Here is a 21,750-nt window from a genome sequence, read left to right as displayed (position 1 = left end):
TTTTGCCTGTGTTGGAGTATGCATTGATGCAATTGGTAGCACTGACTTTATGCACTTTTGTGGTTTATCAGTTGACGATTTCTTGTTCCTGCTTGAATTTTATTTGAGAAGCACAGTTATTCCTTTACTGATTCAGCCTACATACACTGCAAAGGCATTTCCTTTGGTTCATGTGTAGCTCCTTTTCTATGCAATATCTTTCTTTCTTCTATTAACCGAGCACTTGCTAGAAACTTAACTCGGAAATTTCTTCCAAATTTTTTCGAGATGTTGACATTTTTATTGTATTTTTAAACAGCCATGACTATTTGACCGCTTGTGACGATGTGAAGAATATTTTATCAGTTTGTATTCAGCAGGAAAAAGGCATGACATTTAGGCATGAGCTACCACATGACAATCTTTTGCAGTTTTCACACATTCATGCTGAATGTACAGCCCCAGTGCACGCAAAGACTTCCTGCATTATGAATCAGCACAATCAGAAACCGTAAAAAGAGCCGTTACGACTATGTGTCTCCGGTCGACGTTGTTGAAGTCGTGCGAGCACACAATGGACGACAGTATTCAGGAACAGATTTCAAACCTGGTTGCAGCTGGCTTCCCTTTGGTGGTCTTAACCAGTATGTCCGAATTTCTGCTTCAGAAGCTTATAGGATGAAGCAGACAACCCGAGGTGGTGCGAAAAAAGAAACCACTGGTTTTTCCTTACATGCACAAAATTGCCCACAGTTTGAAGAAAATTGAAAGCAGGCATGACGTTATAGTGGTCTTCTCGGTACCCAAAAAACTGTCGAACCTCTGTGCCCGCATTTTTTTGCAGAAAGCTAACCTTTCTTGCGAAAAGAAGCACGCCCGGCCAGTCCTGCATTGCATAGTGGGCGTTATTTATTTAATTCCGATGAGCTGCGCCACCGAAAAACGCGCTGCTTCGAGAATATAGGCCAAACAGGACGCTGTGTTAAAGATCGCCTAAGGAGCATATCTTAATGAATTAGCAACGGCGTGGGGTCACCTCTGCCATTACTTTGTGCTTCGCGCGGTTGCACATCACTATTCCGAGATACACAAGTGTTAGGGCGAAGCAGGGATACGTTAGCACGTGAAGTACTGGAGGAATACCACATACAAAGGAAGGGGAATGAATGCTTCAGTGTCTTGACGATCATTTTGTACAAGAAGGAATACGTGTTTCTAGATAGCGCTGTGCGATAGCTCTTTTCTCTTTTGGTTCTCGTGTGTGCAAAGTGATAGTCGCTTGTGCTGCACGCGCTCTTTGTGCGCATACTGGAAGCATATATATTTGGGCGATGCGAGGAAAATAAATGAAATGAAATACTGGCGCTTAATCCTGTCTTCTTCTTTTTTCCTTGTTAGTATCTGTTCTACCAACATCATTTTATTAAGCTATGCTTCAACTCGCCCAACGTCACGCTCTGCAAAGGCATATCTCTCATTTGACCGCGAAGTGCGCATACAATGCGATCTAGTCAAAAGGCTTGAGACAATCATAATCACTTTGCTTCGAGGTGATTCAACAGCTCCGATGGAGCGAGAGTTGAACTGAGCGCTGAAGACAATGGTCGACTGCTTGTCGTCGGCTTGTCATCTGCTTCTTCGTTAACTACTCGCGGTCGATGCGAGTACTAGAATATGCAATACTTCAGATATTGTTCTAATTTTAACAGTTTAGAATTGCTTTTTTTATAAACATCTAGCTGGTTTAAAGCATTTTTGTTTAACTATCCTTCATTTTATTGTTTATTGTGCTTTCAACAAGCTCGGCTAGGGGCGCAGACGACAGCAAAGTCGCGATCTATCAGGCAGAGAAAGATGCAATGATCGCGATAATCTTGACCCTGATCACGCCTAATCGTGATTAAAGGTGACCGTGTAGCAGCACCTAATCTGGATCGTGGTTTATCCGGAACGACAATGATCGCGAATAAAAGTGCCCATGTGGCACCTGTATTCAAGAAGCTCGGTGATCGTAAACCTACTGATCTCCTGCTTCGCACAAAAGGCTATTAACTAAGGATACACAGACCGCACACATCCTAAAAGTGAAAAGGAGAAAAGGGAGAGAGATGAAAGGGGAAGAGAAAGTGAAAGGGGGCGCCCGGGGGATTCCACCTTATATTCTTCATTTTTTCTTTCTTTCTTTTTTATTTATTTTTTGTCTTTCGTTTTTCACCTCTTTCTCTCTCCTCCCCTCTGATTCAAGATTGTATAAAGCTGAACACCGATAAACTGTACGCTCAATCCCGATGAAGGCCAAACTCTAGACCGAAACGTCGAAATAAACCACATTGTGACTGCTCATGGAGGATCTACTTGACTATATATATATATATATATATATATATATATATATATTCAAGAGAAGGTCGTACGAATGGAGCTGGTTATTCTTGTGTTTCTTCTTTACGGGTGACATTTTATATTAGCAGCGAGGAGACGCGCCCAGCAGTCACCACAAGCTGTGCGGTTCGGTTGAGGATCTGTTGGAGGACAAAGTCTGGCGACAGAGGGAAAGCCAACGTTCATAATTTTGTCGGCAAACTGAGTCACATTCCAGCGTCAATTGTGAGAAAGCACTGAGAAGCTTGCACACCTGCGCCGGAAGGCGCTGCAAAAAAATATTCTCAAAGTAGTGTGTTGTTCGGTGGCACAGAAAGATCAGGCGCCAAGTCTTTCGTGCGATGCAGGAGATTAGTAGGTTTACGAACACCGAGCTCCTTGAATACCAGTGCCACACGCGCTTTTTTAATTGCGATTATTGTCATTCCGGATAAACCTTGATCCAGATGAGGTGCTGCTACACGGTCACCTTAAATCACGATTATTAACTTTGGGTCAGCTGCCAGCTCGTAATAGGTTGATCTGCTACGTGACGCCATACAGGCTCATAAAAAAAATGTACCACACTTGCTGCCATGGCTACAGGTGGCACTGACTGACACTCCCACGTGTACATGAAGAATGTCGATACAAAATGGATGAAGCGAACCAGAATATTGACTGGTAAATACTTAGAAAACAGCAGAGGTCCAAACCAAAAAGAAATATCGGTTAAAATAAAGTGAAGGAAGCTGAGACCGATATGTGGAAAATTGGCATGATTAAGAAGTCCGCACTAGAGATCTATCAAACTTTTAAGCAGGAAATTGCCAAGTAAATGATCTATGATAATACTCGGGGTAGTTCTCCAATGTTTGAAGCCAGGACAGGACTATTGCGAACCAAGACATATCGGGCCAAATACGAAGGGATAGACATGCTATGCAATACGTGTGGAGAGGAACTTCCGAGCACTTGATAATGTTCTGAAAGGGCTTCACCCTATAGTTCAGGATGATGGCGCAGAGTTTATAAAAAAACTGTGGTTTAGGAACAAGGAGGGCAAAATAGACTTTAAGCGGGTAGAATTAACTAGAAGGAGGTTATCTGATTGGTGGCTAAAGTCAAGGCACGACTGAAAGTTAAACCTTTCACTGCAAAGTACGAATACTCAACCTGACTATTTAAAGGAAAAAAATAAATATAGTTTTTGGTTCATTAGGTATTACGGCTTGGTGGCGCTAGCCATCGCCCGATCTAAAAGGTATAGCCATATCCATCCATCCATCCATCCATCCATCCATCCATCCATCCATCCATCCATCCATCCATCCATCCATCCATCCATCCATCCATCCATCCATCCATGCATCCATCCATCCATCCATCCATGCATCCATCCGTGTTTAAATTCACAGATAAAGCCAGTAAAGTGGCTAGAGGAATAGCCGCCGTAATAGCGCAGTGGTAGATCATCGAACACGTTATTCGGAGATCGTAGGTTCGATTCAACCTCACAGCAAATTATTTTTTCACCCACTTTTCTTTCATCTTGTTCACTTTACATTGGTTCTAATACCTTCTCATTTATATTCCTTGGCATTATTAACTGTCAGATCTCATTATATTGTGTCAAAACACGGAAAAACAAGCCCTTAGGTATACACTTCTTTTCCTCACACACACACACACACACACACACACACACACACACACACACACACATATATATATATATATATATATATATATATATATATATATATATATATATATATATATATATATATATATAGTCAAGTAGATTCTTCCTCCGTGAGCAGTCACAACGTGGTTTATTTCGACGTTTCAGCCAGAGTAGGGTACAGTTTGTTGGTGCTCAGCTTAATACAATAATAAATCAGAGGAGGAAAAATAGAAAGAGGAAAAAAATGAGTATATAAGGTGGACTTCTCCGGGCGCCCCTTTCACAGTTATTTCACCCTCACCCTCCCTCTCTCTCTTTTTTCTCACTTTCACCTTTAGGATGCCTGTGGTCTGTGTATCCTTCCTATCACTAACGTATTATTCCCGACCAGACGGCGCCGCATGGCTCTAGCAGTTTGGTGTGCGGTAAAAGAGCTTTTTTAGAAAGTTTAGGTCTTTACCTACTCAGCGCCCTGTCGTCATCTCGTCGTTGAAAGAGGGGCGCCGCGTATTGCCACAGAGGCTGGAAAACAGGTGCAGTGTTGATTCTTGCCGGCTTCCTGATTATGCATACAGTAGGGGCCTCCCGATTGTGCACAGGGTTGCTGTTGGGCATGTAATCCTTGTCACAATTCATTTGATACTAAGCTAAAAACAGAAACAGACGTAAGCTGTACATAGGAAGAGTAGTCACACTTGGAAATACTTTGAGTTTTCTAGTGCCCTTCGTAGCTGCAGTGCCATGAACTCCGTTATTAGTTTCATTATTGCCGTTAATGTTTTTCATTTCTTTGATTTCTGCAGTTGTACCCGGATTATTATTTATTCCTCTATCGATCGTATTAAATCGGTGGACAATATATGACTCTTGTTGTTTACGTTATCGGTTTGATTTAAATCCCGTCTCTTCGAATTTTACTGATAGATTGTCGAATGCATGGTCGCGAAGAATGAGATGTTTTGATAGAGGTAGACTTGCGGCTCATTTCGAATGTGCTCTGTGATTATTGAAATGAATCCTAAATGCTGTTTCCGTTTGTCTGATGTACTGCATACGGCATACGTTGCATTTAAGTAGGTATACCACTACAGAGGAATCGCATGTTAGGTTTCACCGTATGATAATGGAAAACTTGAATTGTGTGCTGGTTGCTTTGTGTGTTTCTCGCATCGATTTACATACAAGACATTATGACTTTAAACAAGGTCGGAAGAAATTATTAGGAGGTGAGGTATTGATTGGAGAGTTGGCAAGTGTGTCTTTAAGGTTGCGTGGTTGTCGGTGAACGACGCCAGGAGCGGATGGGAATGCGCGTTTCAGATGTTCACTTTTTTCCAGAATGTTGTAATTTTATCTAGGCATTTTGTTTACGTTAGGGAAGTTTGTGCTGTAAGTTAAGCAGAGGTTTTAGTCATTGCGGGTCTTCTTGCGGTGGTCGCTTCTTAAGTAAGTCATCACGCTTCAGTTTTCTCTTTTTTTGAACGGCGTCATCAATTACATGTGAGGGGTATTTTTGTTTATTGAGCATAAGATTTAGCCTCTGTGAGCTCGTGTCAAAATCAGTGTGTCTGAATGGTTGCTTGCGAGTAGGTGTGTGAAGTGTATGTTTGGATGTACAGCGTTGTAAGTGTCGATAAAGCTGAGAAGTTCATCCTTGGTGTTGGTCCAAATAGGAAGATGTCGTCTAGGTATTTTCCGTAAAACAGTGGTTTCAAGGAACTTTGTGCAAGAAATTCCGATTTTAGCTTTCCTATAGGTATGTTGGCATAATTGGGTGTCATTGTGGTCCCATGTAGCGGTCCCGCTGATTTGTAGAAAGTACTGTTGGGCAAATTTTAATGAATTTATTTCGAGGACCCTCCTCGTCAAGGTTGCGATGGCAGGGAAATCTGGGGTGTTAGATTGTCTATGGTCTGTGTGCATGTTTTGTAATTCAGCTATGCCGTAATCATGAGAAATGTTTGTGTACAATTCAGAGACATCAAGAGTAACAAGTACGAGTTTTTCGGCCCACACAGACCTGCAAAGTCTCCAAGAAAATGTTTGGTGTCTTTCATGTACGACGCGAGGGTGCATGGAATGTGACTTATCATTTTGTCCACGTACCTGATGTGGGTTCAGTTATTGTACCGATGCCTGATATGATTGGTCAACCTGGGATCCCGGCCTTATGAATTTTTGGGAGGATGTAGAAGCAATCTTGGCGAGGGTATGCTGCTCGCATTAGTTTGTGGTTAGTATTGGATATCTTATCAGCATTGAACAGCTTCTTTAGTTCTGTTGATACGATACGTTTGTATTCGTCTGTCAGATCACCTGAAAGGTGCTCATAAAATTTTGAGTCATCAAGTTGGCGGTATGCTTCTTGTAAGTTGTTCGTCTTATTGATGACTACAATTGCCGCTCTTTTGTCAGCGGGTAATTGTTATGACTGTCCTAGATGCCAGATCTTCCATACCCATTTTTTCAGATTTTGGCAAGTTTTTTCGTTTCCCTTTTTGTCTGTGGTATTCGTGTACTAAGTCTTTCAGTACTGCGTTGACATAAAAGTGTAATGCTGTGCTATAAATGTTCAAGGGCCTTTATATAGCCCGCAGAGGCTATAACTTATGCTCGATAAACAAATATACCCCCTCCCATCAAATATAACTCATGACGCTGTTCAAAAAGCGAGAAAACAGGAAAACAGAAGCGTGTTGACTTACTTATGAAGTGACCATCGCAAGAAGACCCGCAACGAAGAAACCTCTGCTTGCCTCATAGCACAAACTTCTCAAATGTAAACAAAATCCTTAAACAACTTTACATCATTCTGGAACAAAGTGAACATCTGAAAGCGCATTTGCATCCGCTCCTGGTGTCGTTTACCGATGGAACGCAACATCAGGGACACGCTTGTCCACTCTCAGTTCAATACTCCACATCCTAAAAATTCATGCAGACCTAGTTTAAAGTCACGATGCCTTGTATGTAAAGCGATGCGAGAAACACACAAATCAAGCAGCACACAATCCAAGTTTTCGATTAACATACGAGGAAACCTCCCATGCGATTCTTCTAATGTGGTAGACTTACTCGAATGCAACGTGTGCACAATGCAGTATATAGGACAAACCGAAACACAATTTAGGATTTGTTTAAATAATCACAGTGCTCCAGCGAAATCAGCCCCAAGTGTACCATTATAAAAACATCACAATCTTCCCGACCATGCCTTCGACAAACTATCAGTAACACTCTTAGAGACGGGATTTAAATCAAACCGAGAATGTGAAGAACAAGAGTCAAACGTTATCCACCAATTTAACACCATCGATAGAGGAATAAATGGGAATTTGGGTGCACTTGCAGCTATTAAAGCATTGCAAAGCAATAACGGCAATAATGAAAATAATAACTAAGTTCACGGCACTGCAGCTGCGAAGGGCACTGGACAACTAAAAATATTTCCAAGTGTAACTACTCTTCGTAGTACAGCTGTCGTCTGTTTCTGTTTTTGCCTCACTATTCAATCAATTGTGCCAAGCATGACATGTCCAATAGCAACCCTGTGCGCAATCGGGAGGTCCCTACATGACGCGTAATCCAGAAGTGGGTAAAAATTGACATTGCACCCACTTGCCAGCCTCTGTGGCAATACGTGGCGCCCCTCTTTCAACGACGAGATGTCGACGAGGCGCTGAGGAGTTAAAGGCCTAAACTTCTAAAGAAGCTTTTTCCATGAGACCGAACCGCGACAGCCATGCGCCGCCGTCTAGTCGGAAACAATAAGTTAGTAAAAGGAAGGATACACAGACCACATACATCCTAAGGGTGAAAAGAGGAAAAGAGAGAGAGAGAAGGGAGAAGGAAAAATGAAAGGGGGCGCACGGAGAAGTCCACCTTACATTGTCACTTTTTTTTCCTCGAGGACTCACGGGGGACTCGACCTTATATTGTCTTTTTTCCCTTTTTTTCTCTTTCCTCCTCTGATTTAAGATTTTATAAAGCTGAGCACCAACAAACTGTATCCTCAATCCTGATAAAGGCCAGACTCTGGCTGAAACGTCGAAATAAACCACGTTGTGTCTGCTCCCGGAGGATCAACTTGACTATTTACAACGCTAAAGCCACTCAACCACCATGCTCTCCTACACAAGACCGGCCAATAGCGCAGCTTCAGTCGAACAGATCTCACTGCAGTTCCCTAATTATGCACCAACATCAGCCATTGTCGGCCCGCTTGAGAAGCCCGCTTGAGAAGGCGACACCGGCGATCATTTCCATCCACGGAGCCTCCACATTCCACATCGAGAAAGAGCTGGCTGGCATACCACGATCGGTAACCACACTCGTTTTTCACGTCGGTACGAGTGAGCTGGCGCCGTACGGACTAGAGGAATCGCTACGCCGCCTTCGTCACCTAGTGAACAAGACGCTTCGGGTACGCCAGGCACTGGAAAGGCTCGTTCTTTCATTAGTGCTGCCCCGTTATCTCAAACAACACCTGGATAGATCGAACTAACAATTCGTGCACCGCTTCAACCGGGCGCTCATCAATTCAACGAGACAGTCAAGGCCTACTGCCGAAGACTTAGGAAGTCGTCATACATCGACTATCGATTTGAGCGGTTGCCATCAAGACGCTTTCTTGCTGCAGATGGGCTTCATCCGAGTTTATGGGTGTCACGTTGATTGCCGAAACCCTCAAGAGTGCACTCGGTCACGGAGACCTCGAAGCTACCACAAGGTGGTGGACTCAACCAGTACCTCCCGTCATTATCCGTTCATCACAACAAGACGCCCATGAGAAGAACTCTTAATATCAACATACTCCAGGAGCCCAGCACCCACCCAAAATCACAGACGAGTTCCCGACGATCGGCAAAACTGTGACTCCCGCGAGCCACAAGCATCCCCTCACCATCATCAACAGCGCACCTTGACAAAGAGGAAATATGCTGGATAGCCAACACGCGTTCGTCCCTTGCGGATGTCGATACCGAAAGCAATACATGACAGAACCACTACACCACTCCTCAAACGGAGGCCTGCTGAATTACGAAGCCGCGTCCTTTTATTGCGGACCCTGGGACCGGAACTCCCTACGAACACGTTCACCGGGAGCCCCACGCCAAAATCTTCCCTACATCGACGAAGGCCTGCCGGGTATAACTACAATGGGCGGACTTCATCAGTGCCATCCCTGCCCCCAAAAGAAGATTGACTTCTGAACTGCAAGTCTAGCTCATCGCTTCCCGGTTGCAGTGCCACCTTCCTTAAAGTACGAAAATTTGCTGACGAACGAATTAGACACTAATGCATAAATCAACATTGCAAGTGTGCCTTCGTGCTAGATTAGCCCCCAAAGGATGACACTCTCCCTCACACCAGCCGCTGCAAACCTCGACGAACACGCCCAAATAACGTGAAAAATTGTGCTTCTTGAGGCATTTCTTGAATTAGAAGAAATAGCTCTCAATCACAGTGATAAGCAGGTACATAAACTGGTCGCTATGACCAACGCCATTCTCCGCCACAACACTTCATCGAACGAACAAATCACCCGGTTGAGAGAATTTGAACAGAATAAAAACCAAGCCAGCATGGCCACAAAAATTCATAAACTCAAAGGAGACCATGTGCCCAACCCTGCGTTTCCTGAGATAGTTCCTTATCCCTACAACACCTCCACCCAGGAAACCACTAACAGTACAAGCGAGCACCCATCTATAAACACACCCTGTGACACTGTGATTTCAAACTTATCAGGCACGAGTTTGTCATCCGATTAAGAAAAACTGCTACCTAAAGTACTAAGCTTCTGCCCGACCACAACATTTTTCTATGAATTCCACTTTCTCCGAGACCTCGACAACTTCGCTACCAGCTTAAGGTTGCGCGAATATTTCTTGGACAGGCCTTCTAGCCACGAAACAATTCACCGTCCTAAAACTAATTATTGGACACCGAACAGTATTCGAGACAAGTGTCTGGACCTTTATATCACCACAGTACAGAAAAATATAGTACACGAATACCACAGACAGAGAGAAAAACAAGAAAACTTGACAAAAACTGAAACAATGAGTATCAGAAATACGGCATCTAGAACAGACATAATAATAAAACCCGCTCACAAAGAAGGAGCAATTGTAGTCCTTAATAAAACCAACTACTTAGAAGAAGCATACGGCCAACTATACGACTCAAATATTTACAAGCGCCTCCCAGGTGGTCCAACAGACGAATACAAACGTATCGTGTCAACAAAACTAAAAAACTGTTGAATGCAGAAAAGATAACCAACACTGACCGCAAACTTGTGCGAGCAGCCTACCCTCACCCAGGTCGTTTCTATATCCTTCCAAAATTCATAAACCTAGAAACCCAGGTCGACCAATCATATCAGGCATCGGCACAATAACTGAACCTATATCATGGTACGTGGAGAAACTAATAAGCCACATTACATGAATCCTCGCGTCGTACATAAACGACACCAAACATTTTCTTCAAGACATTGAAGGTCTGTGTGCGCCGAAAAACTCGTACTTGGTTACTCTTGATGTCTTTTCATTGTATACAAACAATCCTCACGATGACGGCATAGCTGCATTACAAAACATGTACACAGACTATAGACAATCTAACACCCCAGATTTCTCTGCCATCGCACCTTAGACAAGGATGGTCCATGAAATGAATTCATTCAAATTTAACCAAAAGTATCTTCAACAAATCAGCGGGCCCGCTATGGGTACCAAAATGACACCCAATCAAGCCAATATATTTATGAAAAAGCTAGAATCGGAATTTTTTGCACAATGTTCCTTGAAACCCCTGTTTTACAGAAGACACATAGACGACATCTTTCTTATTTGGACCCACAGCGATGATGAACTTTTCAGCTTTATCGACACTTACTACGCTGTATATCCGAACATACACTTCGCACACACCTACTCGCAAGCAACTGTAAACTTCCTGGATGTTACCATAACAATAGAAGAAGACGAGATTTCTACAACCATATATTGCAAACTAACGGATCGACAACAATACCTCCATTACCTAAGCGATCACCAGCGCCACTGTAAAAACAGTATTCCGTACAGCCAGGCTCACCGGTTTAAGCGAATGTACTCAAGGGACGCCGATTTTGACACGAGCTCACAGAGGCTAAAACTTATGCTCAATAAACAAAACTACCCCCCAAATGTATATGACGAAGCCGTTCAAAAAGTAAAAAAAACTGAAGCGTGATGACGTGCTTATTAAGCGACCACTGCAAGAAAAACCACAGTGAAAAAACCTCCTCTTAACTTACAGCACAAACTTCCCCAATGCAAACAAAATCCTTAAACGACATAACTATATTCTGGAACAAAGTGAACATCTGAAACGCGCATTCCCATCGGCTCCTGGCGTCGTTTACTGACGACCACACAACCTCAAAGACACACTTATCCAATGTCAAATCAATACCTCACCCCGTAATAATTCATGCCGACCTTGCTTAAAGTCACGATGTCTTGTATGTAAAGCGAAGTGAGCAACACACAAAGCAACAAGCACACAATCTAAGTTTTTGATTAACATACGAGGAAACCTAACATGCGATTCCTCTAATGGGGTATATATTACTCGAATGCAACGTGTATATATTACTCAAATGCACCTACTCGAATGCAACGTGTGCAGTACGCAGTACATCGGACAAACAGAAACACGATTTAGGATTCATTTAAAAAATCAAAAAGCCCATGCGAAATCAGCTCCAAATCTACCTCTATCAAAACATCTCAATCTCATAAACATTGGAGATGTTTATGCTGTAAGTGAAGCAGAGGTTCGTTCGTTGTGGGTCTTCTTGTGGTGGTCGCTTCATAGTTAGGTTATCACTCTTCAGTTTTTTGCTTTCTGAACGGTGGCATCAATTACATGTGGGGTGTATTTTTGTTTATCGAGCATAAGTTTTAGCCTCTGTGAGCTCATGTCGAAATCAGCGTCTATTGACCAGATGCGCTTAAGCCGGTGAGCCTGGCTCTATGGAATACTGGTTTTACAGGGGCGCGGGTGATCATTTTGGTAATAGAGGTATTGTTGTCGCTGCATTTGTTTGCGATATAGGGTTGTAGAAAGATTGTGTTCTTCTATCGTTAAGGCAACTTCAGGAAAATTTATGTTTGCTTGAGAGTAGGTGTGTGAATTGTATGTTTGAATGCACAGCGTTGTAAGTGTCGATAAAGCTGAGAAGTTCATCCTCGCTGTGGGTCCAAATAACAAAGATGTCGTCTATGCATCTTCTGTATAAGAGTAATTTCAAGGAACTTTGTTCAATTAATTCGGATTCTAGCTTTCCCATAATTACGTTGCTATAATTGGCTGCCATTTTGATACCCATAGTGGTACCGCAAATATGTCAAAAATCCTCTTGGTTCAATTCAAATTAATTTAACTCTAGAACTAACCTTTTCAAGGTTGTGATGACAAAGAAATCAGGGGTGTCAGGTTGTCTATGGTCTGTGTACATGTTTTGTAATGCAGCTATGCCGTCATCGTGAGGAATGTTTGAATACATTGAGGACATATTGTCACGGGCTAAGTAGGTGCCTTAGGATGACGAAGACGAAGTGCTGAACGTGAACGTGCTCGGACTGCAACAGCGTTGTACGCATTTGCTCGCCAGTATATTCACCAGTACGCATTTGCTCATCAGTGTATACTTTATTCCCCGTAACATCATTGGTGGAAGGTGCGGGCTACCACTCGCTATGCGGCCCAACGAGCTAGATCTTTGCAGCAGCCGGCGCATCGCAACTACTACGATGACTGACCGGGCTACTCAATGTCAAAAAGATCCGTCAGCTCCGCAACCGATCTTTGTGGTGCAACCTCGTGACCCAGGCCCATTCAACAGCACAAGTGCCATAGACGTCAATGACTGGCTGGTTCTATATGAACGCGTCAGCAGCAGCAACCATTAAGATCCGACGCTTATGTTCGCGAACATCATCTTCTACTTGCATGGCACGGCAAAACTCTGGTACGAGACACATCAAGAAGACTTGACTAGCTGGGACGTCTGTAAGCAGAAACTGCGCTATCTATTTGGGAAACCCATCGGACGTCAAGTGGCCGCAAAGAAAGAGCTTGCGACTCGTGCCCCGACATCCACAGAGCCGCACATCGCGTACATCCAGGACGTGTTGGCTTTGTGCCGCAAGGTCGACAAGGACATGCTCGACGAGGACAAAGTCGGACACATCCTGAAAGCAATTGCCGATGACGCCTTCAATTTTCTCCTGTGCCAGGACTGCTCGATGGTGGAGTCGGTCATCGAAGCATGTCGTCGCTTTCAACAGGCAAAAAGTAGGCGCATAGTTCACCGGTTTGACCACCTTCCCAACACGGCGGCTACGTCCTATTGCGAAGAGTTGCCCACACTACATCAACCACCAGCGCCGGAAAACGTCACCAGAATAGTCCGTCGGGATCTCGAGACTATGGCACCCGCTATGTCTAGCGTCAGCGCGCAAGGACACAAGCTCGATGCTGTTTCAATGATACAGGCCGTGGTTCGCAAAGAGATCGCAAATATGGGCATTTCGCCACCTCATCAAAATGCCCCTGCTACTTCCAGCTCCGCTCCAGTCGTTGCGGCTGCCACTCCGAACCGCACGTTCGCGCCACGATGAAACCCAGCTTAATGGCGCACTCATGATGATCGGCCCATATGCTTCACGTGCCATCGGATAGGACACATCGCTCGCCATTGCCCCAGCCGTTGGACCTCATCGCTTCGACCGAGCTTCTATGATTGGGGGCCTCGCTCCGAACGTGCACCTTATGCCCCGTCCTACTGTGCTGAGACAGGTGCAGAGCATAAACCAGAACGTCGGACCAGCCGCTCACCATCGCCCATGCGTCGTCAGTCCCGCTCGCCGACAAACCGCCGTTCTCGGTCTCCCTACGACCGTCGCTCCGAAAAGTAGCCGGTCCAGCCCCCGGAGGTGACGCTGCATACACGACTCGGACTGCAAATCCTCTGATTACTACCGACCAGCGGTGCAACCTTCTTACAATTCTCGTTGATGGTTTACCTGTAACTACTCTTATTGATACTGGTGCACAAATATCTGTGATGAGCTCAGACCTCCGCCGCCGCCTCCAAAAAGTTCTGACGCCTGCGATTGCACCTACCGTTCGTACAGCGTATGTGAGTACTCCTGCTGTGCTTGGAATGTGCACTGCACGATTAACGATTTCTGAGCTTCAAACTTCATTTCTGTTCGCTGTACTGGAAAATTGCCCTCATAACCTCATCCTCGGACTCGACTTTCTGACTTCACACGCTGCGCTCATTGACTCTTCCAAAGGTCTTCTTCAGCTCGAACTACCATCCTTCTCAGAGACCGTCTCTACCAGCTCACCTCGTCTACGCTCTGTCGATTTCCTCAGACTTCCGCTGCAAGCCGCAGTTCAAGTCCAACTCTCGCCATATCCTCCAGTACCCGATGGTGATTATGTTGCTACCCCAATTTCTGACGTGGCCATGACACGTAATTTTGCACTCCCCAACACGGTGGTTATCCTTAAGGACAACCGAACTTCATTTCCCGTCCTCAATTTTGGCTTCTCACCACAAGTTATTCCTCGCGGCATGTCACTTGCGCATCTGACACCACTGGTCGACCACACAGTTTCCGCCCTAACCACCGATTCGCCACCCGATTTTTCATCAACGTCGCTCTCGTCACGTTCCTGTTCCGACCTTTTCAAGCCAATGCTATCTGACAAGCTCACCTCTGAACAAGTCTCTGCTTTCTGTCGTGTGCTTGCTTCTTATCAGGACATCTTTGACTTTGGCGACCGTAATTTTGGCCAGACATCCGTGGTAACCTATCGCATCGACACCAGTGACGCTCAACCCATTCGCCGACGACCCTACCGTGTGTCAACCCCGGAGCGTGCTATTATACAGCGAGAAGTCGATAAAATGCTTCATAAGGGCATAATCGAACCCTCACCTAGTCCCTGGTCCTCACCCGTTGTACTTGTTAAAAAGAAGAACAATAGCTAGAGATTCTGTGTTTATTACCGCCATCTCAACCATATTACCACGAACCATGTCTATCCCGTACCACGCATAGATGATGCACTCGATTGCTTGCATGGTGCCAAATATTTCTCTTCAATAAACCTTCGCTCAGGCTACTGGCAGATCGCTGTGGACGACAAAGACAGAGAGAAGACGGCCTTCGTGACACCTAATGGGTTTTATCAGTTCAAGGTGATGCCTTTTGGATTATGCAATGCCGCCACGACTTTTGAGCGCATGATGGACTCTCTCCTTCGAGGCATGAAGTGGACCATCTGCCTCTGCTATCTTGACGACGTTACTGTTTCTTACACAACTTTCTACGACCATCTTATCCGTCTGTCCACAGTGCTTGATGTTTTCCGATGTGCCAACTTGCAACTTAATTCGTCCAAATCCCGCTTTGCGCAACGCCAAATCTGCGTACTCGGCCATCTTGTTAACGCTGCGGGCGTTCAACCAGACCCTCCGAAAGTCCGAGCAGTTCGCCACTTCCCCACACTCCGCTCAGCCAAGGACATCCGAAGTTTTTAGGGACTGTGCTCCTATTTCCGTCGTTTTGTCGAGAAGTTTTTCTGAAGTAGCCCGTCCTCTAACTTGCCTCCTCAAAACGGATGTCGCATTCACCTGGGGCCAACAGCAAGCAAACGCCTTCTCGTCGCTCGTTGACATTCTCACCAATCCACCAGTCCTAGCACATTTCGACCCATCTGCCGCCATGGAGCTTCGTACTGACGCCAGTGGCCACGGCATAGGCGCAGTGCTGGCGCAGCGGCAACAAGGCATGCACCGCGTCGTCACGCATGCAAGCCGGCTGTTGTCGCGCTCGGAACAAAACTATTCTATCACAGAACGCGAGTGCTTACCTCTCGTCAGGGCCATTGCGAAATTCCGACCGTACCTGTATGCCCGACCATTCTCAGTTATTACGGACCACCATGCGCTTTGCTGGCTCTCCTCACTCAAGGACCCTAGGGGACGCCTTGGACGCTGGGCGCTGCGCTTACAAGAGTACACTTTTTCCGTATCTTATAAATCCGGACAACTTCACAAGGATGCCGACTGCTTGTCCCGTTACCCAGTCGATCCCCCTGGCACGATGGAAGATGGACAAGAGGCCCTCGTTCTTTCAATTACCGACTTCACCGACATAGCTGCTGAACAACGCCGCGACCCCTCTTTGCGTGCTATTATCAATGGCCTGCACTCTCCCCTTCCTGACCACTCTTTACAACTGTTCGTTCTTCACAACGACATCTTGCACCGCTACAACGCCCGCCCTGATGGTGCTGAGCTTTTACTCGTTGTTCCTGTGCATCTTCGCTCAGACGTTTTGGCCCAGCTCCATGATGCCCCCTCCGCTGCACACCTAGGGGTGTCACGCACGTTTGACCGCGTTCGCCGCCGATTCTTTTGGCCTGGCTTCTACCGTTCTGTGCGACAGTACGTTGCGGCATGCGACCTCTGCCAACGCCGCAAGACACCTGCTCTGGGACCTGCTGGTACCCTCCAGCCCATTGAAGTACCAGATGAGCCATTTTTTCGAGTCGGCTTCAATCTTCTAAGACCTTTTCCCGTGTCGGCCACCAGTAATAAGTGGATTGCTATTGCTACCGACTACGCAACGCGGTATGCCGTTACACGCGCCCTCCCCACCAGCTGCGCTACTGATGTAGCCGATTTCCTTCTTTATGACATCATTCTGCGTCATGGTGCTCCTCGTCAGTTGATCACCGACCGCGGCAGCTGTTTTCTATCTAAAGTAGTCGAGGAGCTCCTGCGATGCTGCTCTACCCACCACAAGTTCACTACAGCGTACCATCCGCAAACCAACAGCCTCACGGAACGCCTCAACCGTACCCTGACGAATATGTTAGCGATGTACATCTCCAAGGATCACAAAGATTGGAACATCCACTTACCTTTCGTTACCTTCCAATACAACAGTTCACGTCATGATACAGCTGGATTTTCACCTTTTTACCTACTGTTTGGTTATGACCCGCCTTCGCCAATGGACACCATGCTCCAATCTGACGCCCCCTCATCGACTGCTTATGCTCGTGATGCCCTGGCCCGAGCTGACATCGCCCGCCAAGTCGCCCGGGATCATTTATGTGCCTCGTAGCTTAACCAAAAGAGTGCTTACGATCGCCGGCACCGCGACGTACAGTACTCTCCGGGGTCGCCCGTCTTGCTGTGGTTAGCATCACGTCGTGTTGGTCTCTGCGAAAAACTGATGTCCCGTTGCATTGGCCCCTACCACGTCATACGCAAGGTCACCAGCGTGACCTATGAGATAGCTCCACTCCATATCACGTCAGTACCAGCTTCAGTCCTGACCGATATAGCGCACGTATTACGGCTTAAACCATACTACTCACGCCTCGAGAATTGATCGCTCCGGGACGGTGCTCCTGCCGCCGGCGGGTAATGTCACGGGCTAAGTAAATGCCTGAGGATGACGAAGACGAAGTGCTGAACGTGAACGTGCTCGGACTGCAGCAGCGTTGTACGCGTTTGCTCGCCAGTATATTCGCCAGTACGCATTTGCTCGTCAGTGTATACTTTATTCCCCGTAACAATATCAAAAGTAACCAAGTACGAGTTCTTCGGCACAAACAGACCTGCACTGTCTCGACGAAAATGTATGGTGTCTTTTATGTACGACGCGCGGGTGCATTGAATGTGGCTTATTAGTTTTTGCATGTACCATGATATGGGTTTAGTTATGGTACGTATGTCTGATATGATTGGTTGACCTAGGTTACTAGGTTTAAGAATTTTTGGGGGGGAAGGATGTAGAAGCGACCTGGATGAGGGTGTGCTGCTCACATTAGTGTGTCATCAGTGTTCGTTATCTTTTTCTGTTTCGTTACTTTTGATGGCACAAATCGTTTGTATTCGTCTTGCGGATACCGAGGAGGCGTTCGTAAAATTTTGAGACATCTAGTTCGTAGTATGCTTCTTGTAAGTAGTTGGTTGTATTAGGGACTACAGTTGCTCCTCCTATTGTCAGCGGCTTTCATTGTTATGTCTGTCCTAGATGCCAGATTTCTCATACTCTTTTTTTTCAGATTTTGTCAAGCGTTCTTGATTCACTTTCTGCCTGTGGTATTCGTGTACTATATCTTTCTGTACTGCGGTGATATAAAGGTCCAGACATATGTCTAGATTATTATTGTTTGGCGTTTAATCATTTGTTCTACGACGGTGATTGTTTTCGTAGTTAGAAGGCCTGTCGAATAAATATTCGTGCAACCTCAAGCTTTTAGCGAAGTTGTCGAGGTCTCGGAGCAAGTGAAATTCGTCAAAAATTTTTTGGTTGGGCAGAAACTTAGTCCTTGGTTATCAGTTTTTTTTCTTCAGGTGACAAATTTGTGTCCGATAGGTTTACAATCACAGTGTGACAGGGCGTGTTCATAGATGGGTGCTCGGTTATACCGTTAGTGGTTTCCTGCGTGGTGGTGTTGTAGTGGTATGGAATTATCTCAGGAAACACGGGGTCGGAGACATGGTCTCTTTTGAGTTTACGAATTTTCGTGGTCATGACGGGTTGGTATTTTTTCTGTTCTAATTCTTTTAACAGAGTGATTTCCTCGTTCGACAAAGTGTTGTGGAGAATGATTTTGGTCATAGTGACCAGTTTATTTACCTGCTTATCACTGGGATTGAGGGCAAATATTTTAAAAGGTGCCTCAAGGAGGACATTTTTTATGTTATTTTGTAGTGTTCGTCTAGGTTTGTAGCGGCTGGTGTTATGGTGAGTGTCATACGCTTGGGGGCTATTCTAGCACCAAGGTACACTCGCAATGTCGATTTATTCATTTCATGTCTGATTCGTTTGTCCGTGAGTTTTCGTACTTTAAGGAAGGTGGCACTGCAGCTGAAAAGGGATCAGCTGGACTTACACTTTACACTTTAGTTATTTATTTTAGGAGACATTACAATTGCATTGCCCGAGGTCAGTGCTAAAAGAAGTGGTTTGCCTCCTGACGAGGTCCTGCTCGCGCTAGGCGTAACAGCGGTAGTGGTAAACAGACATTTACAATTGAAAATACCAATGCATAGACAACAAAAATTAATAAATGAAATATACATATTCAAAAAAGCATCCATCAGCTTGACAACACAACTCTGCACTAGAAGATGAGTAGAACAACAAGTAATAATAGTCGACACAGTTGCCCCATATGAGCACAAGGTGTTTCAAAACCAAAGAATAACAAGAAAGTCACGCGAATGCGCTTACAAATATTTACGCGCAGATATATAAGTATATTCACACTCATATATATATTCGCATACTTCAGCACATACATTTACAAACACACACACACACACACATATATATATATATATATATATATATATATATATATATATATATATATATATATATATATATATATATATACAGTATAAAAAGAGGTCGACAAACGTGCGAAAAAACACTAGTTTTACTAACGTTTCGGCAGGTGGGCCTGCCTTCGTCGGAGTGAATTCACTCCGACGAAGGCAGGCCCACCTGCCGAAACGTTAGTAAAACTAGTGTTTTTTCGCACGTTTGTCGACCTCTTTTTATACTGCATTTTCCACCGGATCCATTGAATATCACCCCACCATATATATATATATATATATATATATATATATATATATATATGGCAGGCATGGTGGTTGAGTGGCCGTAGCGTTGCATATAGTCCAGTAGATCCTCCGTGAGTGGTCACAACGTGGTTTATTTCGACGTTTCAGCCTTGTCTGGCCTTCATCAGGAATCCTGATGAAGGCCAGACTCTAGGCCGAAACGTCGAAATAAACCACGTCGTGACTGCTCACGGAGGATCTACTGGACTATATATATATATATATATATATATATATATATATATATATATATATATATATATATATATATATATATATATATATATATATATATATGCACCTTGTGTGGGAGAATTCAGCCCAACCAGCCATGCACAAAATATCAATTTACTATAATTGATAAATAGAGACCGAATTTTAAATTTAAAATTTCGTTCTAAAGCTTCTCGCATCCGAGACGGGTGCGCACGCCATGCGCTTCGTCTTCCAAGATCACCGTCAGATGGCGCTCATGTGTCACGTGTGACGTGACTTGGTCGTTCGTTCGCCTCCACTGCACGGTCGAGGTGCCCTAACGCAGCGCCTCCAGAATACTATTCACCAATTTCTTCGCACAGAACACCTAGTAAACGTATTGTTCACTCTCCCCAGACGCAAGACCATCGTCTTTCGACGACATCTGCGTTGTAACATGCAGATACGGGGCAAATTTTTCAATATAATATTTCTTCAGTGGGCGTATGACCTTGTCAATTGAAATATTTCTGGGTGCTCTTTACATAGGTTCATGATTCCTAATTCATTGTCTGCATACCACAATTAGCACGCGTTCTTCCAACAACTATGCATGTTTTACGTAGGTCATAACCGGTGTTCCTCTGCAGGTAGCGACGGCTGAATGAGTCCAGGTCTCTCGATACTTCATAATAAATGTACATAGACAGTTTCATCTTGTAAACAAAGTAGAATTGCGGAACGTGATACTTTAATATGAGCTCTGAGGAGTCTATATAATATTCTGAGTGAAGTGGTTTACTGTCTTTCTCTGTGATGTGGAAAGTTTACCATTACCGGTTCTAATTCCTGCTCCCCATACAAACCTGAAATAACTAAAATGTGAATAAAATATTGAATGATAAAATTCCCTTTTTAGCTTGGTAGTTAAGAAGCTACGTAAGTGGTTAAACAACCCAATCGTCCTCACTACCTTCATTCTTACATTGTTCACGTGTTCGGATCAGCTTAATAATTGAAAAGCAACGCCTAGAATTCATCCACGAAGTCTCGCAAGGAATTGGTATAATACAGTTTCATGTTGTAATCTCTATACTTATTATTAAGATATAAAAGCACGAACTTTTTAAACTTTTTAATTGATAATAAAATACCTAAAAATTAGATTACGTCAACCAGTTGTTTCACCTTGCTTCTAGCTACTTCAAACCCAAAAAACACAAAACGTCGTACAAGCTTTTCGAAACTACTGGAAAGTTATAAGGACATCTTGGTATATTATGCAACTTTGAATAAACGTTTTTCACAGGAAGTATTTTAGAAGATGTGGAGAAAAATTCGCAGCAAGTTCTTTTCAAAACATTTACTAAACGTTATTTTCTTGAACATGTGCTAGAATTTGCGGATGACGTCTTGATTGTCCATGCAATATATGCAGGGTGTTTTCTACGTTTCTTTCTTGTTTAAATAAAAAATTTTTGCTTCACATAAAATTATATATATATATATATATATATATATATTTAATTGTAATACCAAAGCTCTATAGTCAGCATTTTGAAATTAAAATGCGCAAATGCGGCGTGCGACTGCGCTGCTAGAACAATTTTACTTGTTTTAAGGTACTACCGGACTACCCGCCGCTTCATCGCTTCTCGAAGGGTCGGAATTGATCAATTTTTCCCGTGTTTTAATTGTGCTTGCGCTTTGTGTTTGTGTTTTGTCTTGCGCCAGTGCTGATTCTGACGAAGATGTGCTCTACTCAAGCGAAGACGTTTGGCTTCGTATCGTGAAG

The 21,750-nt window shown here is 44.3% G+C and overlaps 1 protein-coding gene across 1 annotated transcript in view; it reads right to left on the bottom strand.

Moving 5' to 3' along the window:
- Positions 1 to 21,750, bottom strand: part of LOC142775543 (whirlin-like) — a 394,676-nt gene that overhangs the window by 281,736 nt on the left and 91,190 nt on the right. The gene's annotated exons all lie outside the window — the stretch shown is intronic.

The sequence above is a fragment of the Rhipicephalus microplus genome, chromosome X, assembly GCF_043290135.1.
Source record: "Rhipicephalus microplus isolate Deutch F79 chromosome X, USDA_Rmic, whole genome shotgun sequence".
Lineage (NCBI taxonomy): Eukaryota > Metazoa > Arthropoda > Arachnida > Ixodida > Ixodidae > Rhipicephalus > Rhipicephalus microplus.
Note: the sequence above shows the minus strand (reverse complement) of the source record. Positions and strands in the feature narration are given on the sequence as shown.